Source organism: Pseudophryne corroboree, chromosome 1 (genome assembly GCF_028390025.1).
Source record: "Pseudophryne corroboree isolate aPseCor3 chromosome 1, aPseCor3.hap2, whole genome shotgun sequence".
NCBI lineage: Eukaryota > Metazoa > Chordata > Amphibia > Anura > Myobatrachidae > Pseudophryne > Pseudophryne corroboree.
This window is the reverse complement of record NC_086444.1, coordinates 745,457,220-745,477,018: the sequence shown is the minus strand read 5'-3', so window position 1 is coordinate 745,477,018 and position 19,799 is coordinate 745,457,220. Positions and strand designations below refer to the sequence as shown.

At 46.5% G+C, this 19,799-nt stretch overlaps 1 protein-coding gene and 1 long non-coding RNA gene across 6 annotated transcripts in view; one reads left to right on the top strand and one right to left on the bottom strand.

Annotated features, from left to right (window-relative positions):
- LOC134909541 (uncharacterized) overlaps nt 1–5,790 on the bottom strand; it is a 51,430-nt gene extending 45,640 nt beyond the window's left edge. Inside the window, exon 1 of one of the 2 annotated variants that reach the window (XR_010175961.1) lies at nt 5,688–5,790. This is a non-coding gene — a long non-coding RNA (uncharacterized LOC134909541). Of the gene's footprint in view, nt 1–1,128; nt 1,285–5,687 lie in introns of those variants that run through there. The other variant, XR_010175960.1, reaches the window with a different exon arrangement.
- LOC134909523 (excitatory amino acid transporter 1-like) overlaps nt 1–19,799 on the top strand; it is a 144,288-nt gene that overhangs the window by 44,872 nt on the left and 79,617 nt on the right. For 3 of the 4 annotated variants that reach the window (XM_063916495.1, XM_063916504.1, XM_063916522.1), the window contains 2 exons: nt 7,018–7,085; nt 9,179–9,350. The gene's annotated coding sequence lies outside the window, so the exon portion shown is untranslated. Of the gene's footprint in view, nt 1–6,635; nt 6,698–7,017; nt 7,086–9,178; nt 9,351–19,799 lie in introns of those variants that run through there. The other variant, XM_063916513.1, reaches the window with a different exon arrangement.

Genomic DNA, 19,799 nt, shown 5'->3' with positions numbered 1-19,799 from the left:
ATCACGCCAATCCCCCCTTCCCCCCCTCCACACTGACGCCTCCATCACACCAATCCCCCCTTCCTCCCATCCATGATGACACCTCCATCACACCAATCCCATCTTCCCCCCCCTCCACACTGACACCTCCATCACACCAATCCCCACTCCCCCCCCCTCCACACTGACACCTCCATCACGCCAATCCCCCCTTCCCCCCCTCCACACTTACGCCTCCATCACACCAATCCCCCCTTCCTCCCATCCATGATGACACCTCCATCACACCAATCCCATCTTCCCCCCCTCCACACTGACACCTCCATCACACCAATCCCCATTCCCCCCCCTCCACACGGACACCTCCATCACGCCAATCCCCCCTTCCTCCCATCCATGATGACACCTACATCACACCAATCCCATCTTCCCCCCCTCCACACTGACACCTCCATCACACCAATCCCCCCTTCCTCCCATCCATGATGACACCTCCATCACACCAATCACATCTTCCCCCCCTCCACACTGACACCTCCATCACACCAATCCCCATCCCCCCCCCCTCCACACTGACACCTCCATCACGCCAATCCCCCCTTCCTCCCATCCATGATGACACCTCCATCACACCAATCCCATCTTCCCCCCCTCCACACTGACACCTCCATCACACCAATCCCCATTCCCCCCCCTCCACACTGACAGCTCCATCACACCAATCCCCCCTTCCTCCCATCCATGATGACACCTCCATCACACCAATCCCCCCTTCCCCCCCTCCACACTGACAGCTCCCATATACACATGCCCCAGTCCCAATACCGACAATTTTCTCAGCCGTCCCCCCCCTCACACACTGACAGCACACATACAGTGCAGAAGAAACGATTATTGTTATGTGGATGGCAGTACTGTAATGATGGGGGGGGGGGGGGGTGTCTAAAATGTGGGATATTTGCAGGTATTGATGTACTGTGTATGTCACATACACAGATCTCCCCTTCCTCCCTTGCCGACCAACAGCTCCCTCACAGGCTCACACACATCCATCACCCACCACCCACCCCCATACTGACATCTTTCTCACTCCCCACCTACTTCCCACCCACACAAATCCCCTCCTCCAGACAGACAGCTGTTACGGACTTCTTGGGACATGGACTCATCATGGTGTCTCAGCAGCACTTCAAGGGGTCTTTCCATCAGTCTCCAGCCATAGTCTCTCCTCCTCCCGCGGTGTGATTCCTTGCAGGCATCCCCAGTAATCCTCCTCACACTGCCCTGGTAATCATGGGCCTGGGCCGGATCTCCGCCTCCAGGGGGCGGGGCTAACTTTTTTCAAAGGAACAGAGGAGGAAGGGAGTGACTCAGAGGTGCAGGAGCTGAGGGGAGCGATATGCTCAGCTGTAGCAGAAACTGCTGCAGCCAGGACTTTAAGTCAGGACTCGGCAGCACACAGCTTCTGTCTCCTCCCCTTGCGGCTGATTAAACTCCGTGTAAGTTGTGCAACCTTTGCTTCACTCCCTGCCCATCCGGACTGCTCTATCACTTGGCCGCGGGTGGCACCTCCGGGCGGCGCCCCCCTTCTACGGGCGCCCCTGGCGAGTGCCATCCTGGCCAAATGGTAGATACGCCCCTGTTCACTACCACTGTAACATAATGCAGAGTATCCCCATGTATGCAAGTCACACCCACAGTTTTTCACTTATGGTTTAAGGGGATCTCCAAATTAGCTTTCATAAGGGTAACCAGTCTACCAGAAACTAACAGAGCTTCTACCTGTTTGCCTTCTATAGTGACTATACACATTTGCTTATCTCAGCCTGTCGGTCTGCAGCGCAGGCTAGCTAAGCAAAGAAAGACACTCTGCGATTGATATGACCAGTATCACATTGCAAAGGTTCAGAGGTAAGCAAACAATTAGCAGCAATATGACCCAAACCACCACATCAAAGACATTGGACCATACTATTATCAAGTCTTTTATAGGTTAGGAACCTTCCTTGCACTGCTGGCCTGCATCCAGATTTCAAACCCATAGTCTTAGGTTCATTCCACCACCCAGAGCCCTTTTCCTTTGGTACAGTCTTACCAGTGGTCACTTGAGATCGCCATTGCTGGACTAGGGCCCAATTAATAGTTCCACATACCGCTCCACCATTTCTACCAATTGGTCAGCTGTTTTAGGGTTCGAGTGGCTCACCTACTTGCGCAGAACTGTAGGAAGGGACCGTAGAAATTGATCCTTAATTACCCATTCCACGATCTAGGGTTCTGTTAGGCACAAGTTTAAATAGGCTTTTTGCGGTCTCCATAGAGGAAGGGTAGCACAAGGCTTGGCCACTGATCTTTAGGCCAACTCTCTCGCTCAGCTGTTCTTTCAAAAGTGGTTAGATTAGCTTCAACATCACTCGCAGTCATCTCCTCCTGCTGTATCACACAGCGCCATCACTGCTGCTTCCGTGCATATGACGTCACATGCACGGAGAGAGGAACTGGGACACTAGGAATCTAGTTCCTGATGAAGCAAGGCAAGTCATTGCCCAGTGAAATGCATTGGCCACGCCCACCCCGATACCCAGAAGCGACACAGACTGGGCGCACACCATGGGCCGCAACAAATTAGACAATATATTTTTTTTACTTTTTCTAACTGGCAGCTCAACTCGCACTGCGTGGAGTCAGACTGCTTTTATAAGTGTACGAGAAGTGAACAAAGCCCATTGGGGTACAGCATACTGGGATACAGCTCACACAGGTTGTACAAACTTTTTAAAAAAATCTATTTTGGTTTTGACTTTTTTTACATTTCTTAGCTTTTTAACTTTTTTTATTTTTTTACTTTAAGTTTTTTTTAATTAACTTTTTATATTTTCTTTTTTCTTTTTTTCACAACTGAAAATACAGTCACACTGCGTGCTTATATGTGAAGGCAGTGGATGGGTTATGGCCTGTGGAGTCAGTGCAGTACCACTGTGTGACAGAAATTAAATTAGACTAAGGGTATTGGACACAGCTTGTGGATGGACACAGCACAGCCACTTCTGCATGGACACCTTGCAGCCAATTTAAGTATAACCTAACAGCACAGCCACTTGTAGATGGACACAATGACAGCAGCAGTGTGCCTGGGCTGGAGTGAAATGGTACCAAGTATCGCCGCAACGTCCTTATATGCAATCCAAAACCTGCGAGAATCCGAAACCGGGATAACCCTCCCGGTTTCGGATCGAAGTTGACTATTGTGGGTATCGTGTGCGGGCATACCCGGGGTAATCCAAAATTGCCTGCGAGGTCCGCAAGGTTTTTTACCTCACTAGTCCTCGCCCCAATTAACCCCCCCCCCCACCATGAGGTCCAGCGATCACTGCCAGCCCCCCTGAACTATTTTTATTTACTGCACATAGGTACTCAAAATTTAATTATATGCCGGATAGTGTATGTAATACAGTATTAACACTGTGATCCATAGTGACAAACTGAGGGGGTTATTGAGGCCGCAATTTCCCCCTTGCCGGCACCAATACACATGTGCATGTCCCATCCTGCTCGTGTGCACTTGGCCAATGCAATTGAATCGTATTGGCTGTGAGTGCCTCTGCCTGATTGACAGACAGAGGTGTTCGCATGGCAGCAACGTGGGGACAGGCCGATAACTGGTGGGGTTTTTTTCACCGTTTCAAGGCGGCGCAGTGACGTCACATGCAGCTGCTCCGAAGGAAAACATGGCAGCGGTGCACCTGCCTTCGCATCCCGGCTGCAAAGACAGGGGGTCGTCCACAGTTGCTGTGACCACATCTATTGCGGTCGCAGCCACTGGGCAGGACGTTCAGCATGCTGGGCGACATTGCCCTGCGATGGCCTGCCCCCAACATGCGAATGAAAGGATTGCAGATTCTGCATTTTAGCAGAATCTGCAATTTAACCTGAATAACCCCCTTAGGGGGATATGTACTAAGCAGTGAAAAGAGTGGAGAAGTAAGCCAGTTGAGAAGTTGCCCATGGCAACCAATCAGCATTGATGTAACATTTATCATTTGCATACTTTCAAATTATACAGAGCAGCTGATTGGTTGCCATGGGCAACTTCTCTTAGTCCTCAGGAGCCCATAACAGTACGTTTTACAGATCTCCTAGTTGGTGCACAGGTGTATTCATTACAGGTTAGGAGCGGGATGTACTAAAGGGAGAATGCGGTAAAACCCCTGTTTTCGGGGTTTTTACCGCACTTTCATATGTACTAAGACCCCACCGCTGGGTTTACGCCGCCGGGGGTATCGCCATCTTTTGATGGCGATAACCTATAGAAGCCTATGAGCTTCTTGCCGCCGCCGCATCCCGCCGCCAACCTGCGCCGCTCACGACAACCCCCGGACCCCCTCCTCCTTCTCCCTCGCAACACAGCCTTGTCTCCTTCCGGCTGCAGAGGGGAGAACGATCACAGGGACTCCCTGCACGTCACCTCCCGGGGCTGGGAGGTGAGGGAAACCACCTCAAACCCTCTCCTGCGGACCATCACTGATCGCAGGACACCCCTGGCATCGCTTTGAGATGCTAATCGCATATGTACTAACATATGCGATTACTATCATTGCGATGACCGGCGATGACTCGCGATCATTGATAGTACATCCCGCCCTAGGACTGTTAGGATTCCCTAAATAATGTAAGCTGTATGGCATAGAGTCTAAAGCTGGGTACACACTGGAGCGATGTTGTTCCAAAATGCCGTTTTGGAACGAAACATCGCTTACATCACTCAGTGTTTATGCAGGATTGCGTGCTTCCACGAACACTTGTGACGGTTGTTAGGTTTGATGTGCTGCACATCAAACCTAACGATATCGCTAGAATTCTTGTTTATGCTAATGAAGGATGGAACATGATCACTCTGACTTTTATTAACATCGCAACAGAGTATACAGGCAATCTGGTTTGACGGGCATTCGTTCCAGAATGAATTTCTGTCGTCCCAGTGTGTACCCAGCTTAAATAAAAAAGCTTACTGTATCAAACATATTTATATTGCATAAATAAGTGGTCATGGAAAGGTTAAACATCCTATAATAAATATACAAACATAGTTTAACCAGTAGGGGCTAGAACTGAGCTTTCTGAGCACACATTCTCCCACCTCATGTTAAGACACCAGTCTCTTCTTTCTGGCAGCTGCTCTCTGGGCCAATGAGGGATCAGATCCACTCACACAGCAGATTTGGGGATTTAGCAGTGAAAAGAGTGGAGAAGTTGCCCATAGCAACCAATCAGCATTTACCCTAAATTTTATAGCATATACTTGATAAATGCTAAAGTTGGGTGTTCATGCTACAATTATCTGGCAGATCCGCCAGATATCAGCGGATCTGCCAGATAATTGTACTGTGTATTGCTGTCACCAATCAGTGCTGATTGGTCGGTCGGCCATGCTGAAATCTCCCAACATGACCAACTGATTTGGTCAGCGCTGAACAGATATCCTGAGCATTGTGCAGATATCCTGAGCATTGTGCAGTGTGTGGTCTTTACCAACAAACTGACATCTGCACACGTACACATGTCATAGTAGCAGGCGTGTGTATGCAAATGCCAACAGAAAGTATGGCTCTATTGTCCTACTACTCCCACTACAAACGGCGCTAGAAGTCGGGATCTCTGGCTGCCGCTACTGATGCCCCAGCACCCCACCACCTCCCCTCCTCCGATACCTGATCATTGTTGCTGCAGTGCCGGGACCTTTCTTACTTGTGTGCAGGGACTTGCAGTAATGCCCTGTGTTTCCCCTTCACCCTCCCATCAGTGCACGTGAGCTGAAGAGGCGAGCCTGGCTGGACACACTTTTTTCTCTTCCCCACGCTGTCATGCTGCGAGAAGTGAGGGCACAGTTCTATTTTTATGTAGGATTTGGGGGTTTTCATGAGTACTTTCCAGCACTGTGTAATTAGCAGATCTAAATCACATAATCACACGCACAGTTTTTTCTTTTCCATTAACATTACTTTTAAAACATTTTTTTTCTGGCATAACCTAAACTGTTGGAGTTCATGCTGGGATGAGTAGTTCCACAACAGCTGGAGTGCCATGGGTTACCTACCCCTGCCCTAAACCAACACAGTTCTATATGGGGTCAGGGCCGGATTAAGGGCCACATCATTCTGGAGCTGAAAATTTTCAAGGGCCTATTCTGAGTAGGGGATGACCTGTGACAAGTGCTGTGTGGGTGTGGCCAGAGCCATGTGGGTGTGTACACATCCTACACAATCAGCCTTACTGTCTTCTTAAATACATAAAAACAGAAAATGTGCAGAATTTTGTGAAAAAATTAGAAATACACTTTTAATACTTACGATGGTGGGCCTATTTTTATGAGGATGCCTGGAGCTGTATCTCCACCCGCCCCATTGTTAATCTGCCCTGTGTGGGGTCCAGAGGAAATTGTGGTGTTCCTGTATGTTGGATGATGGTATTTATGCAGTTGGATGCAAAGTGGTGGCCACAGATTTTTCAGTTAGCTACAGTATAAGTAACCAATATATGGTGTGTTATCCTGTTCTGTGCAAATATTTAAATGTTGTTGTTTTTTTACTATATGTTAAATAATACTATATGTTAAATAAGATTGTTTTTTTTGTTAATAAAACCATCATTTTTAATTCAGCAGTGCCCTTATTACCTCTTTTGACATTCCATTAATTATACATGATACCCGGCTGTTGCTGTAAGTGCTTATATTATATACCTATTGACCACAATTATTTTAGTATTTAATTTAATTTAAATACTTTACTGCACACACAATATTATATTTTCTATATTTGTATTTATTTATATAGCATTATATTGTTTTATCCTCCATTCCCTGTTACTTTATCCGGCTCCTCTAATTCTTAATGCTCCTTTCTTCTCTTCTCTTTTTTTTCTGTCACCCACACACGTTATTCCTCCCCCCCACTGAGACTCTCTCTGTAACACCCCCTCCCACGTAAGCAGCCCTTGCTCTCCCTCCTTCACACATCTCTGTATTTTTTTCTTTTACAGCTTCAGAAAGTCGCATACCCTTCTGGTAACACGAGTGGAGAGCAATAGGAAGATCGTCTTTGGAAAAGGTATTTGAATCTGTTGAATAGCTATTTAATACAAAATGTATGTGTATGTATAATAGACATTGCAACATAGACCTCTCATCTAATTGTGAACACTGACATCCACGCGCATACCAGTGAATTTATTATACATAGGCTTTAGGGCATGTACTTCTTGTTACTATCATCCTCCTCATTCACAGAAGTCAGGACATGTAGCTCTGTAGTTGCCCAACACACCTATTATTTCCTTCCATAAGTGAACAGCATGTAACTCTCACCTCCTCTCTATTCATAAACATCCCACCTCTGACTCTCACCTTTTCCTAGTATACTGCCATGAGAACAGATACCTCTTACCTCCTCCTAATACTCACACATTAGCAGATATACTGTAGCTCTTACCTTCTCCTCCTAACACCCCCCCTACACACACACACACACACACACACACACACACACACACACACACACACACACACACACACACACACACACACACACACGTACATACATAAAATCACATGTATATAATACTGATGCACAGACTTCAAGTTCTAATGATGTATCTCTCACCACTTGCATGTGCCTCTCATCTCACCAACATCTGAGGGCACTCATAATGCTGATAGATATCAATACGAACCTCTTATATTCTTCTAATATACAGATTCCAAGAACTCCGCAAACCATCCTAGAACTTTCTTCTAATACTCAAACATCATTCAGGAAGTACCAATAGGCTACATTCCTCTTACTATATATAGGCCTTAGAGGTGCTTAGGGGACAGGCATTAATACAGATACACATTCATTTTTTGTACTTTTCCTCTTCCTTTTAATTGCTAGTTGATCAGTGGGCATGCAGTTAATATCCCTGCTGTCGGGATCCCGGCGTTCAGGAGACCAACGCTGGAATCCCAACAGCCGATGAGGTGTTGCCGGTTGGAATCCTGACAAATGCAGGTTATTCCCATTCAGTTGGTGGGTCTACGGCACCAGCCAAGTGAGAATAGAACCTGTGGCAAGTGAAGCAAGCCACCGGGCCTGATGCGTGGCGAGCGACGCAAACCCACGTGGGGACTCGCTGCCAGGATTCAGACAGATGGGATGACGCCATCGGTGTAGTGACAGCTGGCATTCCGTCTGCCGGGATATCATCTGTATTCCGATAAGTGTCAGCTGCCCAGTGTCCAGTCACTATTGCAGAGTGTTGATCAGTGTCAGGAGTGTGTGCAGTGCACAAATTCTAGTCTAGGGTGTGTTTATGTCAGGAATCCCAAGGTCTTTTTTTTTCAGACAAGTGGCGTATTGTCTCCTGACATCACACTGGCCGCAGGAGCTGTTGGTGCAAACTGAGCACGGATGGTGTAAGCAAAATATTGTGCCACCTGTCTGATATCCTGAATGCAGGACACAGAGTAGGCAATCTTTTAAGAGCGTGTTTAATACCCCTTTCAGACATCAGACCCAGGAAATTGCCGAGTCTAGCACACCGGCAAATTCTCGGGACTGAGCTCCATGAACCTGGTTGGGAGAAGGGTCGCGTACCCGGTCGTTTGCATTCAGACATACCAAAATCTCGGTTTTATGCTCGTTCATGTGTATAAACCTGGGATTTTAATGCATGTCTGAAAGGGATCTAACTTAACAAATTCCACCTAAAACTTTATTATTTCCAAGTGCACCAAGAAAATTAAATAAAAAATGTATTCTTATCTATTCCTGGTACACAAGATATATACAAGTCACTTTGCCGGTAAGCTTGTTGTTTAGGGCTAAGATATTGCTCTTTTATTTTTCTTATTGAATAATTCTTCAGTTACTAATTTGGCAATTAAGATGCTAATACGGCTTAATTAGGTCTTGTGACAAAATGCCTAATACACGTATTCTGGTGAGAGAACAATACTAGTGTGTGTCGAGGACTTGTGTTTTATCAGATTATTCCACTTTCTGGGGTTGACTACAATATTATTTATATCAGTGTTTAAATAGTCACTAAATACATATTTTATACAAGTAGATTAGCAGAATTATTCGGTTTTATGGGCACCAACTATTGTTCATTGGGATACTGAGGTCAGATCCTTTTTTTTTCTTCTTTTTTTTTTCAGATCACTGATTGGTGGGCATTGGGAACATATCCAGTGCTGTCTGCCTACATATGGTGTAATTCAGTGTCATTACTTTCCTATTTGAACCTCACTGGGTTGTACAAGTGTTCTGGATGTTCCCTGCTGTATAAGTGCATTCTGTCTGGGTTATCAGAGAAAGAGCTGCAGATCGGTGAGTAGCACCAATATTGATGAGGACAGAGTGAAATCAAGTTGCTGATATGATATGATATGATATGAGTTTTGCCCTCAGCAACAGTCAATTCTTTCTATCACAGTGAGTTCTGCAAATGACACAAGGTAGCCTATTTGACAAGTGCATATAGTACATCATATAAATGGATTGATTAAGAGCAAAATACACAATTGAAACTTTCAGTAATAGAGTCAAGGTCTATATATGAATTTATGGCTATAAAAAAGATTTTCTGTCACTGCTTATTGCAACAGTAGAACATCTTCTGTCACAGCAATTTATCATTAAAAGTTTGCTAGGACAGCTTACTGACACTCAGCTCCCCAGCGATACTGGCTGGCAGGGGTAAGAGAAGGCCTTGGGCCTTCTGCGCATACAGTATATTAGCCAGCTTGTCACCTTGCAGCTTGCGCATATGCAGTGCAACCGTTAGCCCTGACTTCTGACTGCCTGAAAAACTGTATGGAAGCAATACAAGTGGGGGGTGCCATTGTGCAGCTGATAATATTTATATGTATATTGAAGTGTGGACAAATTATATGAAGGTTTTTAATTGGCTAGACTGTGTACTGAGAGAATGTGGCAGCTCAGTTACATAGAAGTGTATAAGACTTTCCATTGGTAACCTGAGTTACACAAATTATTGTGACTGTTTTTTTTTTTTCTTTCAGTACTAGGGTTAAATGACCCGGATTCCCCTTCCCCATTTGATTTGGTTACTAGTATTTTATGCTGGGGATAATTTGTTCTCCAATACTGCCTATATTTCTACAACATCTGTACATCTCGTTAAAAACTAATATAAAATAACATTAATGCAAAAGCATAATATAATAAAAGGTTTTAAGAGCACATGATTCATTACAATGGTGGAAATAGCACATAGCTCATCTCTCCTTTGGGCCTAGTTATTAATAAATTATTAACAAGGGCTGTTAATCCACCCCACCTTTAAATTAACTCCATTTAACAACATGGCTGTTGAGGCCACCATGCAAAGAGTGAAGGTTATTCCAGAGGCTGTTATTCCAACCATGTCAATGGTACACAATCTGATCTGGGCTCAACCTTACTACAGCATTTGGTGGGGTAATGTATTTTGGTACAAAAGTCATGAGTTCCCTCCTCCTTCCTTCTGTTTTTCCCATCTTCATTTGTATCGTCAAGCTTGTCTAGATGCGTGTCTCCACATGGTATCCTTGATAGTGCAGGTATCGGCGCCGTCTGACGTTTTCCAGCGTCGATTGGCCTTTCTTCCTGAATTGCAGATAGAGGTCCTCTATCTACAACTCATGTTGCTCTCTCCCATGTTTCTGTGGGACCTAAATCTAGTCTTTTGATTTTTTTGCAGTCAGATCTTTTTTAATCTCTTCCCTTAATGGACCTTACATATCTTACTTGGAAGATGATCTACTTCTTAGCAATTTGTTCAGCCAGGAGAGAGTCAGAGCTAGGTGCCTTATTCCTTACGCTTCATATCTTGTTTTTCATAATGACAGGCCAGAGCTCCATACAAAATCCTCCTTCTTGCCAAAGGTCATCTCCAAGTTGCATATCAATAAACCTATTGTGGTTTCCAGTTCTTCCTTGTGAAGATTCTTCATCCGAATCATCAGTGTATTCTTCAGGTCATCCCTTGGATGTGGTATGGGCTGTCCGATTTTACATTGACCAGACTTTGGCTTTACAAAAAATGGAGGATTTGTTTGTCATCTATGATTCCTACAAAAGGAGCTGGCCGGCATTGAAGAGAACCGTTTCACATTGGCTTTGTGCAGTCATTCATTGGGCTTTATTGCTCGGGGACAGCTGGTGCCTTCCACAGTTATGGTTCCTTCCATTTAGTCGGGGGGGGGGGGGGCTCTTGGACCACACATCATGGGGCCTCTGCTTCTCAACTACATAGGGCTGCCAACTGATCTTCAATGCAGATGTTTGTGAAATTCTACCGTTTTGACATCTTTGCGTTCAAGGAGGCTAGTTGTGAGTGGCGGGTGCTTTGTGCAGCTACAGCGTGCTCCCTCTCATGAGGACTGCTTTGGGATTTCCCAACTTAGCCCTCTTGCACCTAATAGGACTGGACTAGATTGCATTGCACGCACATCTCACTTCTGTAAAATGGGCAGTTGTGCTGTGAAGTTCGATATCATGTCAAATCAAATCAAATCCAATCCATGCAGCGCTTTAAATTTAAACTTTTTTTTTTTGTTTGGTGGGAGACTAACAGGTTAATCACATGCACAAGCTGACAGAATCTCCTGGCATAGTTTTATCATAATACAGCAAGGGGTGGATTTAGGGGTCAGGGTGCTCCTATGCACAGCAGAAATCGCCACCACCTCTGCCCAATTTTTTTTCTTCTCATTGTTTGGTTATACTGTAAGCCGTCATTTGATTGCCAATTCCATACAATAGTAATAAAAAAAGCCATGAATTTTAATGGTGTATTTTATTTTATAATTATGCATGCATATTTAATAATTAGGACGGGTTGGGGCTGCGTTACTGGCAGCCGGGATCCCGGTGGTAGAATGCCAGCGAGGGGAGTTGGGGAGGTTTGAGTACTCACCACGCTGCGGGCCCGCCACAGGTTCTATTCCCACTCTATGGGTGTCGTGGACACCCACGAGTGGGAATAGTCTCTTCTTGTCAGCATGCCGACTGTCGGTATTGTACGTGTTCGGGATGTAGGGGGAGTTATTGTGACTGTCGGTCATATAACTACATCCCATTAGGACAGATTACAGGGGCAATTTGTGCATGTCTTATCCATTTATATGCCACTCCAGATGGCATATGATACAGTAGAGTGGAAATATTTTGTAGTTACTGGTAAATATTGAAATGCCAGCATTAACACACGTATCCAAGTTCCAAACCCAACAACTGTCACCTTTAGACATGTGCCTTACATGGCTAATGGGAAATTCATCACTGCATACAGCACTGAAATATTGTTGAAAAGTTGAATAAAACGTAGTAGCTGAGTTAAAAAAAAAAAAGTCCAGGGGCAATATGAACTTCATTTGGTAAGGACATTGAATCTGTAAAATCCTAAAACAATATCTCTGACTACTCAATTGCCAAGAATTAAGAGCTCTATCACTCTTTCACAATCAGGATGCACTATCCCAATTGGTTGCTTAGTGGCCCTCATACAGATGTGCTTGGCAGGAGGCGTCACACCTCTCTGCATTACTGATCCAAACTTCTTTCAAGGACACAGTATCGGATATTCCCCAGCACCAATGGGCGGCTTGCGGCACCCATGAAACATACAATCTGCCCGTTGCAGAGGTCAGGAAATCTCTGTGCAACGATCCTGGTCTCCCCCCCCCCCCCCCCCCCCCCAGTAAAGTCTGTCGTTGTCCCCTTACTACCCCCAAATGGCATCAGACTGTCAATCACTGACAGTCTGATGCCATCACTGGTGTCATGTTTTGGGTCTTGCTCATGAGCAAAGTGCAGAACCTCTGTACTTTGCGCATCAGGGCACACCTCCACCCACATCTGAATGAGGGCCCGTGTAAGTCCCATTTATACCCTGCTCAGCAGATGCTCGTGGCATTGAAGGAATGGGTATGGGTCGTTGGGTCGACACAACTTGGGTCGACAGTCATTAGGTTGACCACTGTAGGTCAACATGGGCATTAGGTTCGACATGCATTAGGTCAGCATGTACTAGGTCGACGTGTGAAAAGGTCGACATGAGTTTTTGGACTTTTTTTTTGTGTCCTTTTCTTCGTAAAGTGACGAGGAACCCCAATTTGTGCACCGTGTCCCCTCACATGGCTCGCTTCACTTGCAATGGTTCAGACAAGGTTACAGTTCCTAATTGTAGTTCACGTGTATCGTAAAGTATGAAAAAGTTTTTTTTTTAAATGTGAAAAACTCATGTCGACCTTTTGACCTGTCGACCTAGTACATGTCCATCTAATGCCCATGTCGACCTAATGCCCATGTTGTTCTTCAGTGGTTGACCTAATGACTGTTGACCTAAGTTGTGTCGACCTAACGATCGTATCCCTAGGGAAGAGAATGTGGCATAGAGCAGTCCAGTACATTGGAAGTGTTGGGCCAGTGCCGTTTCTAGCGGCGGGCGAGACGTGCAACCGCACGGGGCGCCCGCCGCGGCACTTTGTGTGTCCTTATCTCCTCTCCTCCCTCTTCCCGAGCGCTCCTGCTCGGGGGGCGGAGTTTCACGGAATGACGCGTTTGCGTCGTGACGTCACGACGCAAACGCGTCATTCCGTGAAGCCCTGCCCCCCGAGCAGGAGCGCTCTGGGAGAGGGAGGAGAGGAGATAAGCCTGGAAGGAGGAGGCGGCCGGCACGAGGGACGTGAGTCGGCGGGACCCGAAGAGCGGGAAGATGTAAGTATTATCTCTATCTCTCTCTCTCTCCCCCTTCCTCCCCCCCCACTTGACACCTGCCTGCCGCACTGTGTAAAATGGGGATACCTGCCTGCCGCACTTTGTAAAATGGGGGCACCTGCCTGCGTACTGTGTAAAATGGGGATATCTGCCTACCGTACTGTGTAAAATGGGGATACCTGCCTGCCGCACTGTGTAAAATGGGGATACCTGCCTGCCGCACTGTGTAAAATGGGGATACCTGCCTGCCGCACTGTGTAAAATGGGGGCACCTGCCTGTGTACTGTGTAAAATGGGGGCACGTGCCTGCCGCACTGTGTAAAATGGGGACACCTGCCTGCCGCACTGTGTAAAATGGGGGCACTTGCCTGCCGTACTGTGTAAAATGGGGATACCTGCCTGCCGCACTTTGTAAAATGGGGGCACCTGCCTGCGTACTGTGTAAAATGGGGATATCTGCCTACCGTACTGTGTAAAATGGGGATACCTGCCTGCCGCACTGTGTAAAATGGGGATACCTGCCTGCCGCACTTTGTAAAATGGGGATACCTGCCTGCCGTGCTGTGTAAAATGGGGACACCTGCCTGCGTACTGTGTAAAATGGGGATATCTGCCTACCGTACTGTGTAAAATGGGGATACCTGCCTGCCGCACTGTGTAAAATGGGAAAACCTGCCTGCCGCACTTTGTAAAATGGGGACGCCTGCCGTGCTGTGTAAAATGGGGGCACCTGCCTGCCGCGCTGTGTAATATGGGGACACTTGCCTGCTGTAATGTGTAAAATGGGAACTTTTTTTATTTTTATTTTTTCCCCCTGTGGTGGGCGTGATGATATCAGACGAGGCCACGCCAACTTTAATGAGACCACACCCATTTTAATCAGGCCACACACCCTTGTCGGGAGCGCGCGCGTCTTTGGCGCGCGCATGCTTTTTCTTTTTATAGCTATATGGGGGGGGCACGCATTTTTTTTTTATAGCAATGGGGGGGGGGGGGGGCGCATTTTGAAATCTCGCACTGGGAGCCAAATTGTCTAGAAACGGCCCTGTGTTGGGCATGCCACTGTCACATATGACCGCACCACCCTCCTGTGTATGCTTGCCCTGCTTTACCTGCTACAAATGTTGGGAGGCATGTGTCTGAAGTTGCACATAAAAGCTTTTACTTTAAGACACAGATCCAATAATGTTTCAGGGTTTTGTGTTTTTGTTTTGTTTTTTTCTTTGTTTTTTTTTTTCTTTTCCTTTTTTTTCCCACTCGTGATGAATTTCACAGATACATCACATATCTTTCAGTAATAATGTTACTATCACTTATAGCAACAGAAAGGCACCCACATAGCAACAGATGGGGTTTCTATAGCAATGTCATGGCAACTACATGCCTTCCTTATATGTTTACTATAGTGTATTCACATCGGAGATACACAGATGGAGGCTATATTTTTAGCAACAATGTTCGTTTGCAGTTGAAAATATCTGGATTGCATAATTTCATTTGTATAACACAGGAATTTGTTTTTAATTTCCTCTTATAGGAAATTTTTACGCAATGATTAAACATTCATTAAAATATAAAGTGCACTATAAAGTAGTTTAAAAAAAATATATAATTATTATTATTGAGATAAAATACAGTTATAACCTACTGTATGTGTTGTCGAGAAACAAGCTTTGCATACAGTTTTATAAATACGGAATAGTTTTTCTCTAACGTCTACAGATGCATCGGCTGATCACCCTATCCCCCAGGGCCAGGGTGTCTCTTCTGTGGTGGCTGCAGAGTGCTCACCTTCTCGAGGGCCGCAGATTTGGCATTCAGGACTGGGTCCTGGTGACCACGGATGCAAGCCTCCGAGGGTGGGGGGCAGTCACACAGGGAAGAAATTTCCAGGGTCTGTGGTCAAGTCAGGAGACTTGCCTTCACATCAATATCCTGGAACTAAGGGCCATATACAACGCCCTAAGTCAAGCGGAGACCCTGCTTCGCAACCAATCGGTGCTGATTCAATCAGACAACATCACCGCAGTGGCTAATGTAAACCGCCAAGGCGGCACAAGGAGCAGGGTGGCGATGGCGGAAGCCACCAGAATTCTTCGATGGGCGGAGAATCACGTACGAGCACTGTCAGCAGCGTTCATTCCGGGAGTAGACAACTGGGAAGCAGACTTCCTCAGCAGACACGACCTCCACCCGGGAGAGTGGGGACTTCATCAAGAAGTCTTCACGCAGATTGCATGGCGATGGGAACTGCCACAGATGGACATGATGGCATCCCGCCTCAACAAAAAGCTACAGAGGTATTGCGCCAGGTCAAGAGACCTTCAGGCGATAGCTGTAGACGCACTAGTGACACCGTGGGTGTTCCAGTCGGTTTATGTGTTTCCTCCTCTTCCTCTCATACCCAAGGTGCTGAGAATCATAAGAAAAAGAGGAGTGAGAACAATACTCATTGTTCCGGATTGGCCAAGAAGGACTTGGTATCCAGAGCTACAAGAAATGCTCACAGAGGACCCATGGCCTCTACCTCTAAGACAGGATCTGTTACAACAGAGGCCCTGTCTGTTCCAAGACTTACCGCGGCTGCGTTTGACGGCATGGCGGTTGAACGCTGGATCCTAGCAGAAAAAGGCATTCCGGAGGAGGTTATTCCTACGCTGATAAAGGCTAGGAAGAACGTGACGGCTAAACATTATCACCGTATATGGCGAAAATATAAGTTGCTTGGTGTGAGGCCAGGAATGCCCCTACAGAGGAATTCCAGCTGGCCCGTTTCCTTCACTTCCTACAGTCGGGAGTGACTTTGGGCCTAAAATTGGGGTCCATTAAGGTCCAGATTTCGGCCCTATCCATTTTCTTTCAAAAAGAACTGGCTTCTCTTCCTGAAGTTCAGACGTTTGTAAAGGGAGTGCTGCATATTCAGCCCCCGTTTGTGCCTCCAGTGGCACCTTGGGATCTTAACGTGGTGTTAAGTTTCCTGAAATCACACTGGTTTGAGCTACTTAAAACCGTGGAGTTAAAATATCTCACGTGGAAGGTGGTTATGCTATTAGCCTTGGCTTCGGCTAGGCGTGTGTCAGAATTGGCGGCTTTGTCACATAAAAGCCCCTATCTGGTTTTCCATATGGACAGGGCAGAATTGGTGTCATCTTTTCAGATGAACCAACCTATTGTGGTGCCTGTGGCTACTCGTGACTTGGAGGATTCCGAGTTACTGGATGTAGTCAGGGCTTTGAAGATTTATGTAGCCAGAACGGCTAGAGTCAGGAAAACTGAGTCGCTGTTTATCCTGTATGCATCCAACAAGCTGGGTGCTCCTGCTTCACAGCAAACTATTGCTCGCTGGATCTGTAACACGATTCAGCAGGCTCATTCTGCGGCTGGATTGCCGCTTCCAAAATCAGTAAAAGCCCACTCCACAAGGAAGGTGGGCTCTTCTTGGGCGGCTGCCAGAGGGGCCTCTGCATTGCAGCTTTGCCGAGCGGCTACTTGGTCAGGTTCAAACACTTTTGCAAAGTTCTACAAATTTGATACCCTGGCTGAGGAGGACCTTGTGTTTGCTCATTCGGTGCTGCAGAGTCGTCCGCACTCTCCCGCCCGTTTGGGAGCTTTGGTATAATCCCCATGGTCCTTACGGAGTCCCCAGCATCCACTAGGACGTTAGAGAAAATAAGATTTTACTTACCGGTAAATCTATTTCTCGTAGTCCGTAGTGGATGCTGGGCGCCCGTCCCAAGTGCGGACTTCTTCTGCAATACTTGTATATAGTTATTGCTTAAATAAGGGTTATGTTATGGTTGTATCAGGGTTATCTGATGCTCTGTTGTTGTTCATACTGTTAACTGGGTAAGTTTATCACGAGTTATACGGTATGATTGGTGTGGCTGTTATGAGTCTTACCCTGTATTCCAAAATCCTTTCCTTGTACTGTCAGCTCTTCCGGGCACAGTTTCCTTAACTGAGGTCTGGAGGAGGGACATAGAGGGAGGAGCCAGTGCACACCAGTATCCTAATTCTTTCTTAAAGTGCCCTGTCTCCTGCGGAGCCCGTCTATTCCCCATGGTCCTTACGGAGTTCCCAGCATCCACTACGGACTACGAGAAATAGATTTACCGGTAAGTAAAATCTTATTATTTCTGTAAAGAGGTCATTACACTTTTTTGTTTTGTTATGTTATGTTTCTTTAATGCATTGTTTTGTTGGGGTTCATACACATCGGTGCTAAAATCAGACAACTTTAACAAAACCTAGTAAACGTTGGTGCATAGGGGGTCATTCCGAGTTGACCGTAGTTGTGTTAAATTTAGCACAGCTATGATCATTCACACTGACATGTGGGGGGACGCCCGCACAGGGCTAGTCCGCCCCGCATGTCAGTGCAGCCCCCCCCCCCCCCACAGAAGTGCAAAGGCATCGCACAGTGGTGATGCCTTTGCACTTCAAGAGTAGCTCTCGACCAGCGCAGCTTTAGCGTGCTGGCTGGGAGCTACTCGTCGCTCCCCGCCCGCAGCGGCTGCGTGTGACAGGCAGGCACCGCGGCACGCCCCACAACGGTCCGGCCACGCCTACATTGGCTGGACTGCGACCCCCTAAATGGCGGCTTAACGCCGCCGTCCAGACCCCTCCCGCCCAGCGACCGGCAGTGTGCCGCCCAGAGCCGGCACACTGCGGCGCCGGCGCATGCGCAGTTCCGACCCGATCGCTGCGTTGCGAGAAACTGCAGCGAGGGAACAGGTCGGAATGACCCCCATAGTCTTTACGTGGTGTTGCCTTTTAATATTCGGTTATGTATGAGATTGGAAACTGGAAAAAAAAATGTGTAGAATATACTCTGAGTTGGAGAGAGAGCTCTTCCTGTTACATAGACATCTTGTTACTCCTGTCTTTGGCCTCTTTACCTGGCTGCAGTTTCTGTTGTCATAATGGAAAAACCGTATATAAATAAATAAATTAATTAATTGAATCACCTGACCTTTGGTTAGCCCCATCAGGCCAGAAGCCTACTGGAGCTCTTGTGCATTGGGACCTGCTATTGTATGTTGCAGTATCCAGTCTCTTGGTCGACCACACTTATGTTGACAGTGTCTAGGTCGACCACTATTGGTCGACATGGTTTCTAGGTAGTGATGAGCGAGGTTCGGTTTTACTCGGTTTTACTCGGTTTTACTCGGTTCTCAAAACGGCATCTTATTGGCTATCCAAAACACGTGACATCCGTGAGCCAATAAGATGCCGTTTTGAGAACCGAGTAAAACCGAGTAAAACCGAATCCGCTCATCACTATTTCTAGGTGGACATGGGCACTAGGTCGACATGTACTAGGTCAACATGACAAAAGGTCGACATGAGTTTTTCACTTCTTTTTTTTTTTGCATTTTTTTTTTTTACTTTTTCATACTTAACAATCCCCGTGGACTACGCTTGAAAACGGTAACCGAAGCATGGGGAGCAACAGTGCACTAATTGGGGTTCCCGGTCACTGGTGGTCATTCCGAGTTGATTGCTCGCTGACGATTTTCGCAGTGCAGCGATTAAGTAAAAAAACAGCAAAAATGCGCATGCGCGTGGTACGCAGCGCGCATGCTCTAAGTACTTTCACACAAAACTTAGTAGATTTACACAAGGTTGAGCGACGTTTTTTCATCGCTCGAGTGATCGTAGTGTGATTGACAGGAAGTGGGTGTTTCTGGGCGGAAACTGGCGTGCCAGGTAAAAACGCAGCAGTGGCTGGGGGAAATGGGGAGTGGCTGGCCGAACGCAGGGCGTGTTTGTGATGTCAAACCAGGAACTAAATGGACTGAGGTGATCGCAGTCTAGGAGTAGGTCTGGAGCTACTCAGAAACTGCATCAAATTATTTATTAGCAATTCTGCTAATCTTTCGTTCGCTATTCTGCTAAGCTAAGATACACTCCCAGAGGGCGGCGGCCTAGCGTTTGCACTGCTGCTAAAAGCAGCTAGCGAGCGAAGAACTCGGAATGACCACCTTTGTACGAAGAAAACGTCACCAATTTAAAAAATAAAAATAAAACTCATGTCGACTTAATGCTTGTGTC